Raw genomic sequence first — 20407 nt, forward strand, 5'->3', positions numbered from 1 at the left:
ATGCCTGTGTTAACTTGTTTTCAGTTTTTCCATAAATGCAGTTCAAGGTTGTTCCTCAGAGTCCGTACTTTCCTCTGTCACTGTATTTCTCGGTTGTCTGTTGGAATTTTGAGCTCAGCTGCTTAGAGGCCGAGGCTGGTGCGGTGAAGTTAGAAGTGAAGCATTCCAGTGACACGTGCGTGGCTCAGGCGGGGCGGGAGAGGGAACCCGCGCCCACTTGTATCTGCCTTGTCATCTGACTCCGGCCGCAGAGAGCGCCAGGACAGAGCCGTGGAGAGGCACCGAGGCAACACGGCAGAAGGCACCATTGGGATACCCGTGCCCAGGGGCAGAGCTGAACTTGCAGGAGTCACAATCCGCATCCGGAACAAGGTAGGACTTTTTATTACGATGTGTGGCCTCAGACGGCCGCCAAACTTAACAGGCCACAGAATTAACAGGTAGCTGGCTTGTCATCAGTGCCAAGTAAGATCATGTGACCACTTTTACACTAAGAGTACTGTTTCAACAGAATGTGTAAATGAGAGATTAAGTCCCCTCCGCCCCTGCAGGGTGTGGCACTGATAGCAATTTTGTGCGAAAAGGAGTTTATGAAACAATGGGATAAAACTACAATTTCACCGAGACTCCTCATTGAAATAATACAACCTCGTCGATCGTAGGAGTTCCAAAGTCAGCATCCTCACCCAATCCATTAACGCCCCTAACATGCTACTGGTTTAATCACGAATGGTATGTGGGGCGTGACGTTAGCTATTCAAGTGCCCAGCCCCACTTTTAATATTTTAAACTTGTCAAAGTTTTATTGATATTCTCCTCGGGGTATTTAAAATGAGGGTCACGTGGCTGAAGTAATGATTTTGTCCCTGCGCAATTTAGTGGGTCATTTGCTAATCAAGTTTGTTTATTGTTTTCAAGTATATGGGTGAAATCTTTAAAATCCGTGGAGGAGTGGGGAAAAGGGCAACTTCACATTTTTGCACCCGTGGGCCCCAGTAAATGCATTCCAATCTCATGTGTTAAAGCTGTGTACGTTTTTATTTGAGTAATCAGTTGGCACATTGTTTTACACAGTTTCTAAACAATGTGTTACATATGATTTCCTGTATAAACATCTCTCCTTGACTTAGAAGTACTACTCGGTTTATTTTTTCTAGGAAGCAAGCACATGATACAGCTGTGCCTAGAGGCAGAAGATGGTTTAAATGAGGCACATTCAATACATAGACTTCTCATTTGCACTCATTTTAGGGAGATTTTATAGTAATTTAATCTACTCCATGGGATCTTTGGGTACATTTGGAAAAAGGAGATTTGTTAGTTAACTAGCAAGACAGCTGAGTGAAGCGGAACGGGTTGTCTGTAACTAGTGCTAAATAAAGTTAAAATTTGAAGAGATATACTCATTTAATCATCAATCACTGAATGATTCCATTGTTCTTGCTCAATATTTTTCTGAATCTGTGCATATAGAAATATACATCAATGCATGAGACTGAGTGTAGTTTATCACACATCAGTAACATCCATCTTCTACCCTATATAGAATATCACACTCGACATACATACACTTCACTGTTTTCAACTAGTTTCTTTGGAGTGGCTCTGACATATGTCGCATGCTTTTTACTGACACAACTGAAGCAACTATGACCACATAGAGGAATATTGACCTTTACATAGGGAGAGGAATAGCACTTCCCTGAAAGCCACCTACATTAATTGATCTTTGAAAGGCTGCATTCAATGCTCAGTACTTTTAATATCAGGGAAGTGGACACACTCAAACTTTCTGCTCAGGTTTGGATGTGTCATGTCCTTAGGTAGGATTTCTTACCATGGAAACATCGAGGCATATTTACAAAAAACAGACGCAATGCGGCCCTGCAAGCCAGCTTGCTGCACTATGCCGTAAGGAAAGCGCAGGGATGCATCATATTTACGGCAAAACGATGCATCCTTGTACTTTCTTTTGCGCTGGCGCACAATTGGCTGCCTAGCGCCAAGACAGGCACTCGTACACCATAGTGCAAGGGTGTCTGTGTTGTAGGAATGATTATGTTTGTGCAGGAAGGGATACCTTCCTGCACAAAAACAATCAATGGAGGTGTTTTTCCTCCTTCTGTGTGCTGCATTCTGCAGCACACATAGAAAGAGGAACTAACAAAGAGAAATAAAGGCATGTATCCTCGTTACGCCTCCCTGGGAAGACATAGGCTTTTGACGCATTCCCAAGTTTACAAGTCCTTGTAAATCTGCGGGAGCATCAAAATCCATGAGTTCTGCGTGGGAACACCCACTGCAACGCCCATGGAACACCTCTGTAATGCAGAATAAGGCAATGCAGTGACTTGCGCTGCTTTACCTTATTCCATATCTACGAGGGCATGAAAAGCCATGAAAAGTGGCTTTGCGTGGCCTTGTATATATGGATATGCACTATGCTCCGCCGCTGCGTTAAAAAAAGTGATGCTGCAGCGGCGCAGGCTCCTTGTAAATATACCCTTTAGAATGTTCCTTGTATTTTTGCACCAAGTTGTTTATTATTAATGGATTCCACAGAGGCGTGATACTTGAGTGAACAAAAGGTCCCACCACGGGGAAGACAGCTCACTCTTGCTTGCATAATTGTTATCAAGAGCTAAGTCAGTGATGTACTGTGCACACAATGTGGAATGCTAAGTTTCTCTTGTAACTAGACTTTGGTGAAATGTTTTTTTTTACATTCACTGTATCCTTTGCCAGTCTAGGTAGATGAGAGAGAAAAGTCAGATCTCACAAACCAAGTCCCTGATAGGTCTCTTTGGAATAAGGAAGCAGGAGTAGACGGGAACAAGTTTTGAAAACTCCTGCAGAATCAAAATATTGTAGGACACACACACATTTTCAGGAAAGTTGCACACCCTGGAAACTTTTGTAAACATACACCAATTAAATGTTAGAAATGCTAGTTTAATTATGCCCCTATGTCGGGAAAGAGGGAGGATTTACATCCAAAACCGATGTGAGCAAAGGACAAGTATACTTTTTCATTGATCTCTGTGTACAAGATATTTTCATTACGAAAATTAGCCAGCCATAGAGCTAGGGTTTGAGGTGTAGGGCTAGGGCAATGAGGTTCGCAGGAAATGGTAAAAAGGTATTTGTGAACCGTAAAAGCATTTTAAATCTAACGTAAGAGCTGACTAATTTCTACTCACACAGATTTACATTTTTGCTTGGGAATATTGTAGTTTACAATTTGCAAAACTGTCTCCAGCACCGACTATCAGTTTAGTTGTGGATTGCACAGCAGAAAGATTGCCCCGTTTTATTTTTGAAAATTGTATATTTCACTTTGTGTACTCTGTGCAAGTGTCTTGAGTACTTTATATGTCCACTCACATAATAGTGGAATTCTGTTCGTGCAGAGTAAATCATATGCCTCGGCAACATTATTACATACATTGTGATGCATTACCAATTGTGCATTTATTGTACCACCAAAAGTATTATGCAATGAATATGAGCAACGACAGTCAGAAATGTATGCTTTGAAAAAAGGACATTTAAGCAAGAATTTCAAACTCATGTTAAGCAAAGTCAACATTCTATATCACTCTATTGATGATTGATACTTTTCTATACTCCACAGTCCTCACTCTGTGAGTGAGCTATAATTAAAGATCAGCGTCCAGTCTTCCAAGTGTACCCTTTTATTATCTTCATGTTTTCATTAAAGTATACCAGACTAGAATCTGATCACTGCAATTATGTGTTGAACGGAAACAATGTGGTGCATATAGTACAATGGTTTCAGTGTTTGCTGGCTTAAAGTTGGAAATTGGAAAATAGCCACATGGAAACAAGTAATGCGTCAGAACTGACATTGACAAGACTTTGTTGTGTACGGTAGCAATTGGGAACATTAAGTTTCTTTCATCCAAGGAAAGAGAATTATATAATGGTAAATGTTGATAGTGAACTATTTTTCACCAAGGGATTTCAAGTATCACTATAGATAATAAGAGCAGAGCCTGAGTGTCTTTGCTGTCACGCATAAATGCAAGGTGGGAAACCTCTTGTTAATCATAACTATGTGTTAGAAATGGGATAACTGGTTGACCGAGGTATGCATCCAGGCCAGGCAGGAATCACCACTCTTGTCAAGGCAAGCTAAATACACAACAAGATAACCCGTGCTTACTCTCTGGTAGCTTGGCACAGGTCTATCTAAATAGGCAATGTGTGAAGTATTTGTACAACACACACCACCAGTAACACAATGAATATACCACAGTAAGACTCCTCACATGTTTAAAAAAATAGATTATATTCCGAACGAAAAAGACCAGAACGACAAAAATCCAATGTAGAAGCTGAGATTTTTAACTTTAAAGGAATAAATGCAGTAAAGTGCTTAGAAGCAAGAAGCACTAAAAAGGTTACTTTAGGTTGCACTGGACAACTGAAAGTCAAAGTTCAGGCCGACCTTGTGGAAGTGCAGGCTAAATATAGGACCCATGCACGCCCCAGTGAACAAAGTACCTTTCCTGGTCGCAAGCAACCAGATGCATCAATCTTCTTCACACAGTTAAGGCAATGCATCAGTTCCAAGGAAGGGGGCTGGAGTCAAGAGGCGTCAGGCGATGTGTCGATTTCTGCCATGCAGTTGAGGGGATGTGTCGATTACACCAAGCTGAAATGGCTGTGAGACACAGTCCGATGCGTCGATCTCTGGAGGCAAAGAGCTTGTTCTTCTGCTCTAGTGATTTCCCTTTTGGGCACACTTTGGTTCTCCCTTAGTTTTGCGTATTAGGCAATTTAGGTTGCCAATGCTTGGCACAGCCACACAAAGTACATTTGTGTTTTGTGACATTTTGTTATTTTAGAAATACACTGTACCTGTTATTTGCTATTCAGTGACTTTTCTTGGGATTTAGTCTGAACATTTCGTTCAAAGTCGAACAACATGGTGTACTGTTTCTCGTACCTGGTCAGCAACATCTCCTAAAGTTTTTTTAAATAACACGGTATCACAGCTGCAGTTTTCTAACACAGTTGTTCTTATCATATAAACCATGACGTTCCCCTGGGGGGCGGGGGGTGCAGTGAAGAGAATGCCACAGAGAGACCGGTCCTGGAATGGGCGCAGCACCCTTGTGTAAACTGATTTTACAACTATGATGCGGACCACCTAACTAGTCCCACCAGGTATGGGGTTTGTTGCTAATCCCAGAGATCACTAATATATCCCTGTGCTCACATTGTGGGGATAGGCCTAGGCAGATATATCAGTTGCCATAGGTGGGTTGTTCATTGTATACAGCCTGCTAGTAATGCTGATTATGTTGCTCAGTTGTGTTTGTTTACTTATCACAGCACACCTGTTCCAAAATAGACTACAATTGTTTCAATAAATATATTGTAAACTTCCTTTTTTTGTCTCTTTTGTGCTTACTATGGACATGCATGAGTGGGAAACAAAAGATGATGATCGCCTTCCACTGTTTCCTTGGGGACTAGAGGTTCATGTTCTAGGTTTGCCAAAATCACCTGCTACTCTGGAAAGGTTAGGAGTTCAAGTGAGGCACTGTGAGCTAGTCGGATTTGGGCCTTCAGGTATTGACATGGTAGAGAGTCTCAGTCCCTACAATCAGATGTCCTGATATCCCAAGGCACAGTTCTGCTTCCCAGCAGAATCGCTGCAGCAATACGATATGCTGATTTTACTCCCACAACCGGGTTGATGCACTGGTTCTGCTACACGTAGAAAGGAGATGCGTTGAGACCATGTTGCAAGTATCTAGTCCTCATCCAATGAGCCAGGAACAGGAGTAGAGACTTCGATATCCCCGAGTCGCAAGCCAACAAGCCATTGAAGATCACTTGGAGGGAAGGCAGAGTCCAGCTCTCCTTCAGCTGAGTCAGGAGCAGCAGGCAGCAGGGCAGCACAAGAGAAAAGTAGGCCTTCCAAGTCTGCAATTCAAAGATGAATCCTTTTAGCAACACAGCCGTCCTGCTGGCAGAGGTTCAGGACAGGATAGAGAAGTGTCTGATTTTAGAGAGGGGTCAGAGACCCAGTACTTATACCCAAAAGTGCCTTTGATGTGGGGGTTGTCTTAAAAGCAGCTCTCTGAAGTATACAAGTATCACTTTCAACCCAGTCCTGTCGACCAGGCTATGTGGGGGATAAACAGTCCTTAGAGTGGGGACAGGACACAGCCTATTCAAGTGAAGTGTTAGCCCCTTCCTTCCATCCTGCCCAGGCAAGGCAATCAGAATGCAGATGTATGTAAATGGGAATGTACTCAGAAGCGTGGCTAGGCTACACCTTGCTCAAAGCCAATGTTTGAGTAACAGTATGACCGAAATTCTCTCCAAGATGCTCTAGGGAACGAAATGGGAACGGCCACCCACGTCCCAAGAGACCTCTGTGGCCAAAAGCATACAGAGGATACACAGTGAACAAAGTATCGCTCCCGAGCAAAAAACCATTTAACATTCACAGTTAAACCATATCAAGTCAGTCCAATAAATTGTCCAAATTCAGGGTGTACTCAAATAAATGTTCTTCTTTTTATTTTCTTGTTTTCCTTTATCCTTGTCATAAAAGTAGTTATATTGTACAAAAATTCACAATAAATAAGTTGGTGTAGATGACATGCCAAATGTAGCCAGTAGCCGACACGTGTATCGTCTCTGGGAGATTCAACCGACGACTTACTCAGGGCAAGCGCAACATCTCTGGGAGTAAATTCACCACATTCCAGGTAGAGCCTGTGTGTGGTCACATATAATATGGGTCTAAAAAGCATATAGACAGTACGTATCCTTCAGCATTCTGACGATTTCCATTAATAAGTATCTTGATCGGACTTCTTGTAATATGGTCCAGATGAGTATATCAGAAAGAGGAGAGTACTCCTGCCGTCATCATGGGTTCTAGCGTCCGGACGCTATTCTACCTTGAATGTGGCTACTTCCCCAGAGGTAGACATGTTTAAAGACACAAAAATAAAAAAGGCCAAATCAGGGAGAATTAAAAAAAATAATTGATCTTTGTATAGCGTTGTACTGAACAATGAGTAACTATATATTATTGCACAAACACAAATCCTATCCCACCGCTGCCACCAATGTTAGAAATGGGATTCCTAGTTGGTTGAGGTATGCACTCAGGCTAGGCAGGAACCACCACTCTAGTCAGGGTCAGCTAGATACACACTAAAAAGATAGACTGTGTTCACCCTCTGGTAGCTTGGCACAGAACAGTCAGGCTTATGTAAAGAGGAAATGTGTAAAGTGTTTGTTCAACACACACACACACAGTAACATAATGAATACACCACAAAAAGTCTACACACTGGTTTAGAAACATAGAGTATTATATTCTAAACAAAACAAGACCAAAATGAAAAAAATCCAATGTATTAAAGTTGGGATTTTGAACTTCAAAGGAATAATTGCAGTAAATCTCTGTATGCTATTTTGTTTTTACTCATGAGCCCGGGCACACATATTAAATAAGTTTAGGGCTGCCATGTGGACTCATTTATAATTTTTCTCTTTGAGAGTAAGGAAGGGACTAACAGTTCGAGGATCCCACTACATTTGTGTGGTGCATGAAAGTGATGTAGGAGATTAGTTTGGAATATTTTACTAAGCTCACCTAGTATAGGTAGATACACTCACACTATATGGGTTTGGTTTTTCCCTGCATAAATAGGAAAGTGCCAATTATCATGAAATGAGCCAGGTGATTAATACTAGCCAACAGGTTCCTGATGATTGCTTTTGTGAGGCACTTTCTATTCTTTAAGTACATAAATACATTTCCCTTGCTAAGGGTGGGGCTATCCATTGACACTGTATTTTATAAACACCCCTGTTTTTGATTGACTCTGAGTCTTTGGGGTGTGGGATATTGGCGTTACTTTGTTTTTTTAGCCCAGTTTTCTCAATTCTGTCTCATAAATGTTTTTGAAAACAGTCTAGTTACTCCCACAAGCCACCGCTCCCCCTGCTTACTGTTTCTCCCTGTTTCTCATAATCATCCTAATTCCACTGATCTCTCTACCTTGTTGATCACTCATTCTTATAGATCCAGTTTTCCACACTTATTCATCTATGTATATGTACTCTTCTAGAATTCACCCCTATGTTTATACGTGCAATTTTCTCACAATTTCCATCTAACTCCCTCTTTTGCCTCCACTCTTTTGGTGATAGTCTTTTTTTTAACATTTGTCTACTTCTCTTAACTATCACCTTTCCATGGTGGCTAAATCTCACTCAAATACTTTATATATTCAACTTGCCTTACAATACTTTGCTAAAGTAACTACAGTCCTGTACAACAGCAAATTTCTGTTCTCAACTTGTATCCCATTCACAGTCTCTTCCATTTTTGACTCTCCACTCAACACAGTACTTTGTTGGTGTGGTACCACAATATTGTGAGAATATCTGTGACATAATTATTGTGTCCTTGATATCATCTACAAAAACACACCCTAGTGGAGGTAATAAGAGGAAATTTACACCCAATGTGATGATATTTTTCATTCAATATTTAGGTCATAATATTTATGTCTGAACGGTATTTCTCTGTATAGTATTCTGGCATGCAACCAATTTGTCTGACATTCTGTTATTTATGCTTTCCTGTTAATGCTTGAGGGGGCACTAACTGACACCACAATTGCATTCATCACCATTACTCACACTGCTCTGACATACATGTATTTAGCAATCCATCCTATGCGTAGGATACCTTATTTCTTCATAACTAAGGGTTGAGTGTCATGTTAGTCTCCAATAGTGCCACTTGGAAAAAACAAGTATGATACAGCCCCACCGACACTGTTCAGTTATTTATTTTATTATTATAATAATAATAATGTTGGTATTTTTCTTGGTATTTTTCTTTGATAGTACTTCATACCCCACTTCTCCTGTTGCTAAGTGCTGTTAAAACCAGATGTTACTGCTACACAGTTTAACAACACTCAATGGCTGCACCCTTCAGCAAATCATAGAGAACACCCAAATACAATTGGTGCCTCAAAAGACTAGCATCTGTAAAAGCTAATGAAGGGATATTAGCTACATTGGAAACTCAAACTGCAAAACAGGGAGATCCTGCTCCTCATTCCTTTTATATTTAAAATTAGGCTGTTTACAAAAAGAGAATCTGCAAAAACTGAGCATCTTCTAACTATGCAAACAGCTCAGTGTGGTAGTTTCCTCATGAATAAAAAAAGGCTAATACAATGTTAAGAACTTGACCCCGAGGATTTTGCTCTCGCTTCAGATCCATTGTTCATGTGTTAATAAATTGCTCAGTACCAGAGGCTTTGGAAAGAACATCTTGGATGATTACAAGTAGTGCACAGTGGCCACTTCAGGGTCATTGCTGTGCTTGGTATAATCAACATCTATCTGAAGAATAGAATCATCAAACACGTATGCATGCTCTAAGTCTCTAAGACCACAGATTAATGGAGCCACTTCCAATTGGCAGAAGATATAAAGGTTTACCAACAAGGTGTCTATTCACCAGAGCAAAAATAAACACCACTGTGTAAGTCAAGACAATTGAATACAAACATTGCATGTTTAGCATGGATGTGCTTCACTGCCAACAGTGTCTCCAACCAGGAATATCAGAACTCAATCAAAGTTACCATATACCTACAAATAAACATTTGCTAGGCACCTTAAGAGGAGGACGTGTGCTGGTGATCTACTCGTTAATGTTTGCCATGTAGAATATTGGAGTTGGGAGGCACAAATCTGAAGGAAGTGAAACATCAACAAACTATGGTTGTATTTTTGAACCACACCCACATTTACCATGCATGCCTTTACAACGCGATCCAAACTCCAAATGCATCTTTATAGCGAATTTCTTTACCATGCAAGTCATTACAACAACTCTGCAAAAAAAATGAAAGAGCCTGGAGGAAAGAATTTGCACCCCAAAAAAGAAAGAATATAGTCAATCTATTTTAATCTATAAAAAGGCCTTATAAAAAGGCCCTTAAAACAACACAAGCTGCTTTCTTTGAGGAAAAAACCAGAACCGCCTCCTGTTCCTCAAAGGAAATTTTCCGTATAGTAAATAAGCTTCTAAAAGTCCCACAGCCTCCTCCTCCCGCAGACCCCACTGGTGACCGTTGTAATGAGTTCGCAGAATTGTTCAATGCGAAAATACAAACCATTCTAAAATCCATCCCTTCCCTCACAGGAGAAATCCCTTCAGAATCCCTTCTCAGTACTCAGCAACAACACAGTCCTTGCCTAAATTCCTTCTTCCCTATTACAGAAGATACTCTTCTCCCCATTTTTCTCTCCACGAAAAGTGGTCCTCCACTTGATACAGCACCACCCAATATTTTGAAATGAGTTGCCTCTACTATCCTGCCCCCGTTGGTCAAACTCATTAACACCTCTCTACTACAAGGCATTGTGCCTCACAGCTGGAAAAGGGCCATAGTAAAACCCCTATTAAAAAACCTCACCTTGCTCCGGCTGAATTGGGTAACTATCGACCCATTTCTTTACTGCCCATAGTCAGCAAAATAGCTGAAAAATGTGTCAACCAGCAGCTCTCAGCCTATTTGGAAACGAATGGGCTCCTGTAGCCGTCCCAGGGTCAGGCCACTGAAACAGCCATGATTGCGGTTGTGGAGGAGGCTAGAAGGATCCTCAATTCAGGAGGATCAGTGGTAGTGATCCTCCTGGATCTGAGCGCAGCCTTCGACACTGTGAACTACATTACTTTGACCCACCGGCTCAGGGAACTGGGAATCTCGGGGTCCGCACTGACTTGGCTGAATTATTTTCTTCACAACCGTTCCTTCCAAATTTTGGAGGGAACCTCTAAATCCCGTCTCACCCCTGTACACTGTGGGGTTCCTCAGGGCTCATCCCTGAGCCCTACCCTTTTCAATGCTTATATGTCCCCCCTGGAGTGAATAGTCACCCGCCACGGGGTTAAACTTGTGACTTACGCTGACGATACACAGCTTGTGGTCTCTCTCAGCCAGATAAATCATCCCCCGGATAATCTTTACTCCTGCCTCCAGGACATCTCACACTGGATGGATTGTTCCCATCTTAAACTTAACAGTGATAAAACTGAGGTTTTAGTATTGGGCAATCAGTCTCACTTCATTCCAAAGACCTTGTGGCCTCCTTGCATGGGGCCTGCCCCGGCTCCAAAACAATCCATTAAGAGCCTGGGCATGTGGCTCGACCAGGATCTCACGTTTACTACCCAAGCCAGGAAGTCAGAGGGGGTCTGCTATGGCATCCTTAGGTCTACCCGCAAAATTCTTCCCCTGCTCCCCCAAGACTCTAGGCAGATCCTGATCCAGAGCCTTTTGTTATCTAGACTGGATTACGGTAACGCTCTGTACCTTGGTGCCCCTAAGAATGTCCTCGCCAAACTTCAGGTGGTACAAAACTTTGCAGCCCGACTTTTAACCGGCATTAACAGTAGGAGCTCGGCAAAACCGGCCCTTAAACTGCTCCACTGGCTGCCCATTCAGGAGCGCAAATATTTCAAATCCCTCTGCGCAACTCAAAAATTCTTTAAAAATCTGATTAGATGCCATGAAGTATCCAGAAACCTTCGTTCAGCACACTTACATCTTGCTCACATACCTAAGATCAAAAAGGCCCGGAAAGGGGGGCGTCTTTTCTCCTATAACGCCTCCAAGATGTGGGATCTGCTTCCCCTCACTTTGCGCTCCGAACCTAACCATCTCACCTTCCGAAAGCTGCTGAAAACTTGGCCTTTTCCCTAATTTCCACCTCTCCTCTACTATCTCTGTTAATAGCGCTGGGACGCTCACGGGCAGCAATGCGCTTTATAAATCCCATTTTCATTATATTAAATTTTTTTCGTTTCAACTTGCCTCAGGGAAAATGCTGGAATTTGGAATAGTATAATTTACTATTCCAACTCCAGTCTCAGCAATGATAGGGAAAGTGTTGTACTCAAAGTCCAACATAAGGCAAGACGTTATAATGACTTGCATGGTAAAGGAATGCGTTGTAAAGACACATTTTTTGGTTTGGACAGGCACAGCGTGGTTCGGGCCGCATTGTAAAAGCTGTGTCCCACAAACCATGCATTTCATAGTTGGTTATTTTGGATTGAATAATATCCATGGTATATGGTTGGTTAAATTGGATTGAACAATATCCATGGTATATATTTTGAGAGTTGGTGAGTCTTAGCAATGCTCTCAATGTTTATTGTTTCTGGTTTCACATTTCTAGCTCAGGGGCTTGCCCTTTTGTCTACAATCATCCCAAAAGTCTGGGCTCCCATGTAGGGAAGTTTCCCAACAGGGAGATGATGATAAAGGTTCAGTTCAGGCAAGGTTCCACTTAATTCTGAAACAAAACAAGGAACCCAGTGAGACCTCAGGGTTCAATCAATCCTGTATACATGCCATAGATTCCTGTTCAACTGGAAAATGTCAAAATTATTGTTGACTCATGGCTTAGACCGTAAAAGGGCTCATGTCAGCGTAGATATGGAAGCAGTGTTCAAACAGGAGACCAGCACTGTCATGCAGAGATATCTACTAAGCTCACTTATTCTCAAGAAAAACTATTCTACCAAACATTGTGTGTGTGGCATCCTACCTGCTTTCCTACACTGGTGTGGAATGTTGTGTGTTATGTGGAATATGGGATGTTATTAGCGTGAGTGTTCTTTCCCTGTCAGTTGAAATTTCTGTCTGCAGGTTTGGCTGAGCTTTATACATCATAGCTCCTTGTGGGGATCCTTTACCTGTAACTTATTTCTGGATCAAGTACATGCACCTGCCTGCCTCCTATACCTTCTTATCAGTGTGCAGCTTTTAAATGTAATGCAATTGCTTTGAATATAAGGAAACATGGTTAGACAATTGATTTGCCACACTACTAGGGAAATTAGACCAGATTGGTGGAAAAAATCATCACCAAGATGAGGTGCCTGTTATTGATCTTCATGGCACCATGGGTAGAAAGGAGGATTATTAAAATCCCTTCACTTTAGACACCTTTTAATTCGTTGTTACATCGGGGGAACTACAAACTTAGCACTTTGCACTTCAATGTCTGCCGGGTGATCTATCTTAATGTCTACTTTTGTGACATGTGGGGCTTACCCAATCTTATTAAACAAAATGTAACTACCTTTATTCTTTTTACTTCTGTAATTTATGTTTCTGGATTTGAGTTGGCACCTATCTAATATTAATTGGGAGCAAATTGTTATGGTTTTTATTAAGTGAAACAATAACGTAAACTTGACTTGACACTATCACTATGAATGGCAGTGCTTATGTGTGGTGAACAACAATGGTAGACCGCTTTCCCAGGATTGGGCTAACTGTCAAATGGAATATTCTGACAACCTAAATGAGTTATTGGTGTTCCTTCTGGTCTTCAGGTCCTTTGTAAATTCTCAGTAAGGCCAGACAGATGTAGTAATTCCTGGCAATGTGGTCAAAAAGCATTACTTTAACAGACAAGGTGGAACACAGTCTAAGCATTTGTTTTCACTAGCACTCCAAATTGAACTGTGTGTGCAATGGTATCATCAAAGGACGTTGATGACCTTCTCAATGCCTTTTCCTCAGGAAATTGGACTCTTACCATATTTCACAGGGTTGTGTAAGAAGATGGAGTAAATGCATGCTATACTTCCTATATTCTGTTCCTGTTTCCGAGCCTATAGTGGGATGTTGTCTAGCCACATGGCCTGACCTCTCTATTTTTGCAGTGTTCCATAATCCCCTAATTTCCTGGACACTGGCATTGTTTACAAAGAAGACGGTACAATCAATATCCAACAGTGACAGCGGACCCCTTGAGAATGCCGCACCTAATCTGTATGTCCCCAAAATATTATCATGAAAGAAAGTATTCCTAAACAAGTGCACACATATCCACATCTGCTGTCAAGGTGCAGTCCCAAAGAAAAGGGATTTTCATAAGCAAGCATCTATAATACGTTGCACCAAATGACATTCATAAACCATAACCAATAGTCCAAAGGGAAATAATCTTTACATTTTTGTTAGAATCTTCTTTTATTTTGAGCTTTTTAATTAGAACAGATCTTTGCGCGTGCAACATTCAAGCAGCCAACGCGTTTCCTCCAAACAATGGACTTCTTCAAGGCAACATATGACAAGAAACAATGTCACAACCAATAATGTGACTTCGTCAATCACTCTCTCAAAGTAAGTCTCCATGTCACATATCATTGTTCATTCTTACCCTGGTTTTGTCAGTTTTGCAGAATGATACATTTAAACATTGTCAGAAGCCAGTTCAGAGGGCAACGGGGAAAGTAGTTTCTGGGCCCAGACATGGGGCCTAAGGCCTTTACTCCAGATGTCCTGAGGCCCAAACTACAATGGATCCTTATCAACTAGACCAAGTATCGATTCAACACTTGACTCTAAGTGTTTTAGTGCGGGTGAAGCAGTCCAAGGCTTCTTGAGGGGGATGAATACCGGGAGGGATCACAGGCTCACAACTCCAAATATGCACTGTTGGGTCAAATACTTACTTTTATTTTAAAAAGTATTTATTTTACCACTACCAACACAAAGGAATATATGACATTCACAAATAACCTCCACAGTTCCCTAAGGTCAAGGCTCTAGTGTTTCTTTATGCAGTTCCCTGAGCCCCACTCCTCCTGGCCCTGAGCGAAAGTTGTTATTCCCCATTAACAATAGACACCTTTCCTCCTGGCATACGGGGTCCCATGTTCCTCAATGCAAATTGGTGATGACACGTTTGTCGTATCGATGACCATGGCTCACACCATGTTATGTGTTATGTTATGTTAAATATGCTTATATAGCGCTCGGCTGCCCCAGCAAAGGGGCGTCCCGGCGCTCATAAAGACAGAAAGTGTATCTGCAGATGGAACTAGCAGCAGACATAACAATACCAGCTTAACAGAAGAGGTGGGTTTTCATTGCCTTTCTGAAGGATAGAAGATCGTTCAGGCCGCGGATCGGGGGAGGTAAGGCATTCCAGAGCTTGGCCGCAAGATATCGGAAGGAGCGACCGCCCATCCGGGCTAGCTTAATGCGCGGGACAATTGCCAAGTTCTGGCCTTCTGAGCGGAGGGTGCGTCTGGGTAAGTAAGGTGTTAGAAGGGGAATTAGCATGGGCGGTGTTGCAGTTTTCAAGATTTTAAACGCCATGCATAGGGTCTTGAAGTGGATCCTCTTCTCCACCGGGAGCCAGTGCAGTTTAATTAAGGTGCTTGCCACTGACTGGTGCCGGGGAATACCAGTCAGCGCTCTGGCTGCCGCATTTTGGACGCGTTGCAGCCTTGTTTTCTACGCCAGATTGGCTCCTCGGAGCAGGGAGCTAGCGTATTCCAGCCGAGAAAGAATGGCTGACTGAACCACTATCTGCCGGGTTTTGGGGTCAAAGAACTTTAGGATTGGCCTGAGATTCCGCAAGATCCAAAAGCAGGTGGACGCTACCTTTTTTGTCTGTTGGGTATAATTCAAGGCAGAGTCAATCCAAACTCCGAGGTTTTTACGTGGTTTTTGGGGTCTGGTAGCTTACCAAGAGCCTCAGGCCACCATTTGGCGTCCCAAGTACTCGCTTCTTTGCCTACCAACAGTACCTCCGTTTTACCAGCGTTAAACTGTAGGTAGTTAGAGGTCATCCAAGTGGTGATGTCAATGAGGCATTGTTTGAAGTTTTTCGCGCTCAGCCCATTTCCATCCCTCAAGGCCACCACCAGCTGGGTGTCATCGGCGTAAGATACTAGCGACAGCCCCCCTCTCCTGGCGACCTCAGCTTATGGTCGGACATAAATGTTAAATAGTGTAGGGCTGAGCGCCGACCCCTGGGGGACACCCTGTCTGATGGGACACTCTTTGGAAATAAATGGAGGAGTAGATACTCTGAATGTCCTTCCTGATAGAAAAGACTTGAACCAGTTCAGGGCCTGACCTGTAACTCCAATCTCCTGCAGTCTGAACAACAGCACCTCGTGTGAAACCGTATCGAAGGCAGCACTGAGATCTAAAAGAATCAGTGCTGCCGTATCGCCGGAGTCCATAATGGTCCTGAGATTTTCCGTCACACTTAAGAGGGCCGTTTCCGTACTGTGACCCGCCCGGAAGCCATGCTGTGAATTGTCCAGGATGGAGTTGGCTGTCAAGAATTTAGTCAGGATAAAGTTGACATGTGACTCTGCCACCTTGGCTGGCCAAGAAAGTAACGAAATTGGCCTGAAATTCTCAGGTACAGTAGGATCTAATGTGGGCTTTTTTATGATGGAAGTGACCCAAGCTTGTTTCCATCTGGCGGGAATGATGGCAGTGGAAAAAGATGAGTTGATATTATCCCTAAGGGGCCCAAGCAGTGTCCTATCAGCGGTTCTAAGGTAGTCTGGCTTTAGGGGATCCGCTGGTGAACCTGATTTAACTTTGTTACACAGATGGAGGAACTGCTCCTGACTGAGTGCCGGTATGTCAGCTAGTATGGAAGTGGCCATAGTGTCTGAGGGAACATAGGAGGGCAGTGTGGGGAGAGCCTTGTAAATTTTCTCTATTTTCTCCATGAAAAAAGATGCAAGGTTCTCGCATAAAGAGGGCGATAAAATAAGATTTTGGACCGTTTGTTTTGTGCTGAGTTCTTTTAGTATTTTGAAGATGGTTTTAGAGGTGTTATGACTACACCTGATTTCGTTCGCATAATAGGTGGCGCGTACTCTGAAAATATTGCGGTGGTAGTTTTTTTGTGCTTGCATATAGAGGGTTTTGAGTTTGGCATCATACTCCTTCCTCCATTTCCGTTCAGCGAGTTTACATTCTTTTTTCAGGGAAACAAGCTCCTCATTGTACCATGGGCTAGATTGTTGTAGGCGTGCCTTGGTCCATTTGGCCGGAATCAGTTTATCCAGAGCCTGGTTAACCCAGTTCCAAAAGCTCTCGTAATCCTGATCGGGGTTCCCACTTGCTGCAGGAGGATCAACTGTAAGGAGTGCATGGAGGTCTTCCAAACGGAGCTTCCTCCAAGATCTTTTTAGCACCTGTTGCCCACAGTGTTGTGGGTCCCCTCAATCACTACTGTCATGGTCCCTAAAAAATGATCCGTCCAAGTCATGGGAAATGGGCTCTCTGCGGTCGCATTAACCAGGGTCGTAAAAATGGGTTCTAAGAGGTGCCCGCCTCTATGTGTAGGGCTGCTAATCAGTTGCCGTAGCTGAAAAGCATTCATGTCCGCTATCAGTGTGTTTATCTTGCTATCGGCGACCAGATCAAAGTATCATGGCAGACCTCCTCTAGCATAAAAGGGTCGCTGACTTTCCCTGCACACGGGCAATGTCTTAATGGGTGCAGCAGCTCTATCCTCACACTTCGGTAAGGGAATCAACTAAACAGCATTCCCAAATGGACCTCTCTCCCTCCAATGCTCTCCTCTTCTTTACAGGCAACATTAGTCTTGACAAGCAAGCAGTTGTTGATGCTACTGGCCAGTGGTCTTGGATCCCCTGGATGACGTCCCTTCACCGAGCTGGGAGACAAGCAGGCCTTAGACTCTAGTCTGGGTCACAAGCAGAAGTCTTGCAGTGTTTGTCCTCATCGCACAACCTGACTGGCTGATTGACTGTTGACAATTTCCAGGGTCTCAAGCTCACCTTATAGTTCATTTATAGACACCAAGTGTGATTTAGAGTTTGAGTCTTTTAAGTTAATGTTGAAGGTCTGTTTCCTTTTGAAGTGCCCACTCCTCTTTCCTCTCTTTCTTCAGAAAGCAGTCTGTCACAGCAGGAGCAACTGCAAAATGAATAGCCCCCCAACACAGGCCATGGAGTGACTAGGGATTCACATCAAAAAGTTAGCCCAGAGCCTCAGCCCAACTTTTTTATAATTCTCTTATTAGCCCCTGAGATGTACCACTCGCAGGCACACATACACCCAGCACATGCATATAACATGTATGCACTGAACAGTACCATCATCCCTGCAATGCACCATTCAGAAACCAAATACACTCAGCACAGGTGCACAATATACATGCACTGCACAGAATTGCATCGTTCATGTATTGTACCACTCACTGGCACACATACACATATGAAATGCACACACTGCATAGTATTGCATCATCCCTTTATTGTACCATTCAAAAGACAAACATACTCTCAGCACGTACACAACATACACATACTGCGTAGCACTACATTCTTTATGCACTGTACAACTCACAGGCCAAAAACACTCGCCACTGGTACACAATATACATACACTGCACAGCACTACCTTCTTCTTGTACTGTACCACACATAGGCACACATACATAAGCACATGCATATAACATACAGACACTGTACAGTAATGCATTTTTCATGTATTGTACCATTCCCAGGCATGCACCCACCCACCACATGTACACCACACATGCACTGTGCAGCAGTACACACCAAACCAATGTAGGCCAAGTGTGAGTTAAGCACACAAGCAGTGGAACTTTAAATGAGTGATCCTGTAGGCCTTGCTCCAGTGACACTGGTAAAAAGTGCCTGTTGAATTCTACTGATCACTACACTGTATTCTGCCACCCCTGCTCTCATGCTGCTTAACTCCTGGTGAAGGCTATAGCCTTTTACCACTAGGAGGGTAGTGCTTTGGGCAAACCGTGAGGCAGGCACATGTCATGGTGCACACACGATCCGTGTTTGCCTGTGATAACAAAAATCAGCATCAGGGATCCAGACATCAATACAGTTGGGTCACTTAGTGCAGCAATGCACGCCTTTTACCATGTGGAGGAATTTTCCATCCCAACAATCATATTTTGGTACTGTTTCTGAAAGTAGCTCCCACCTCCTGGATGCTTTTTCCGGCTGACTCTAGTACTTTGCAAATAAATAAATAAACATGTGAAGAAATACAGTTTGGTATATCAAGAAAGTTAATAAGGACCGCCATAAAGGACGCAATAACTACAGTATATTTTCAGTGACTCCAGTTTACTTATCTTTAATCCAGGCTTTCACCCTTGGCCATTCGTCCCCTCCTTCCATCCTGAAGCATCCATTCACGCTTCAAGATTATGTCACATTTTGATAACACCGGATGCTTTTGTGTGTAAGCTCGGCATCAATAGCAACGTGCATGAGGCGGAGCCAACTGTATTTATGGTTTAGAATAGTGTCACTTCTCAGCAATTGGGGATGCACCTTAAGAAAGTTAGTGAGCACTGGAACGAGAATGACAGAGTTTCAGTGTAAAAGATTGTGGTTAAGTAATCAAGCAAGCTAGTAACCCCTTCTTTAATTCAGAATATTGTTTTTTTTAAGCCTGTTTTTAATTTCAGCTAGTATTTTGTGTAAAAGTACTACTGTGAATAAATACAAAGCAATGTCTAATTACACAGTGAAAAAGCATTGGGTTTATAGGAAATAATAGTCTGGTGCTAGAAATCATGTGTTGAAGAATGACAGAACCATTTTGGGTCTGTCTGTGCTTGGTTTTGTGAACTTGTATTCAGTTGTTCCATAAATGAAAAGTGATGCGTTGCAGTTTTAGCATTTTTCTTTAGAGTCCGTCTTTTCCTCGGTCGCTGTATATCCCGCTCATGTGTTGGAATTGGAATTCTGAGCTCCGCGGCTTCGCGGCCGAGGCTGTTCTCTTCCTGTGCTCGGTGCGGTACAGAGATGGAGAAGTATTCCAGTGACACGTGCGCGGCTCAGACGGGGCGGGAGAGGGAGCCCGCGCGGCGCGCCCACTTGTAGCTGCCTTGTCATCTGACTCCGGCCGCAGAGAGTCTCGCACCATTGGGATACCCGTGCCCAGGGGCAGAGCTGATCCTGCAGGAGTCACAACCCGCATCCGGAACAAGGTGGGACTTTTACTACTTTGGGCATCGGACAGCTGCCATACTAACAAACTCCACAAAATGAACAGGTAGCTATCAGCACCACGTGGGATAATGTGACAATTTTCTCACCAAAAATCTATTTTAGCAATAAATGTGAATGTGTTACTCGCTTTTATATTGCGCTTACTACCCCTGACGAAGCGCTTTACGCTAGTTAGCACGCTATTTCGAAACCAAGCATTTAGTGATGCAGCTTTTATGTTATTCATTGGTTTGCGCAGTGTTTTGCACGTTTTCTTTTTTTTAAAATGTTTATTGGATATAAGACATGGTAAACAGTTCATTAAAAAAAAATTCAAGATTAACCAACATAGATATCCATGTCGAACATCCCTCCTTTTTACCATTTTCACCCAACCCACCCCTCCCACCCAGGGAATACCGCAGGGAGATAGGAAGGGAAAAAAAATACAATAAGGAATACTTCATAAAATATAAAAGAAAGAAAAGGAGAGTCTAAAATCAGAACAGCATGATCATTTCATTC

The 20407-nt window shown here is 42.8% G+C and overlaps 1 protein-coding gene across 1 annotated transcript in view; it reads left to right on the forward strand.

Annotated features, from left to right (window-relative positions):
• Positions 1 to 267: 267 nt before the first annotated feature.
• The window catches only part of MCOLN3 (mucolipin TRP cation channel 3), a 486326-nt gene continuing 466186 nt past the window's right edge, over positions 268 to 20407 (forward strand). The window contains exon 1 of the mRNA XM_078659269.1: positions 268 to 372. The gene's annotated coding sequence lies outside the window, so the exon portion shown is untranslated. The remainder of the gene's footprint in view (positions 373 to 20407) is intronic.

This window comes from Lissotriton helveticus, chromosome 1_1, assembly GCF_964261635.1.
Source record: "Lissotriton helveticus chromosome 1_1, aLisHel1.1, whole genome shotgun sequence".
NCBI classification, from domain to species: Eukaryota; Metazoa; Chordata; class Amphibia; order Caudata; family Salamandridae; genus Lissotriton; species Lissotriton helveticus.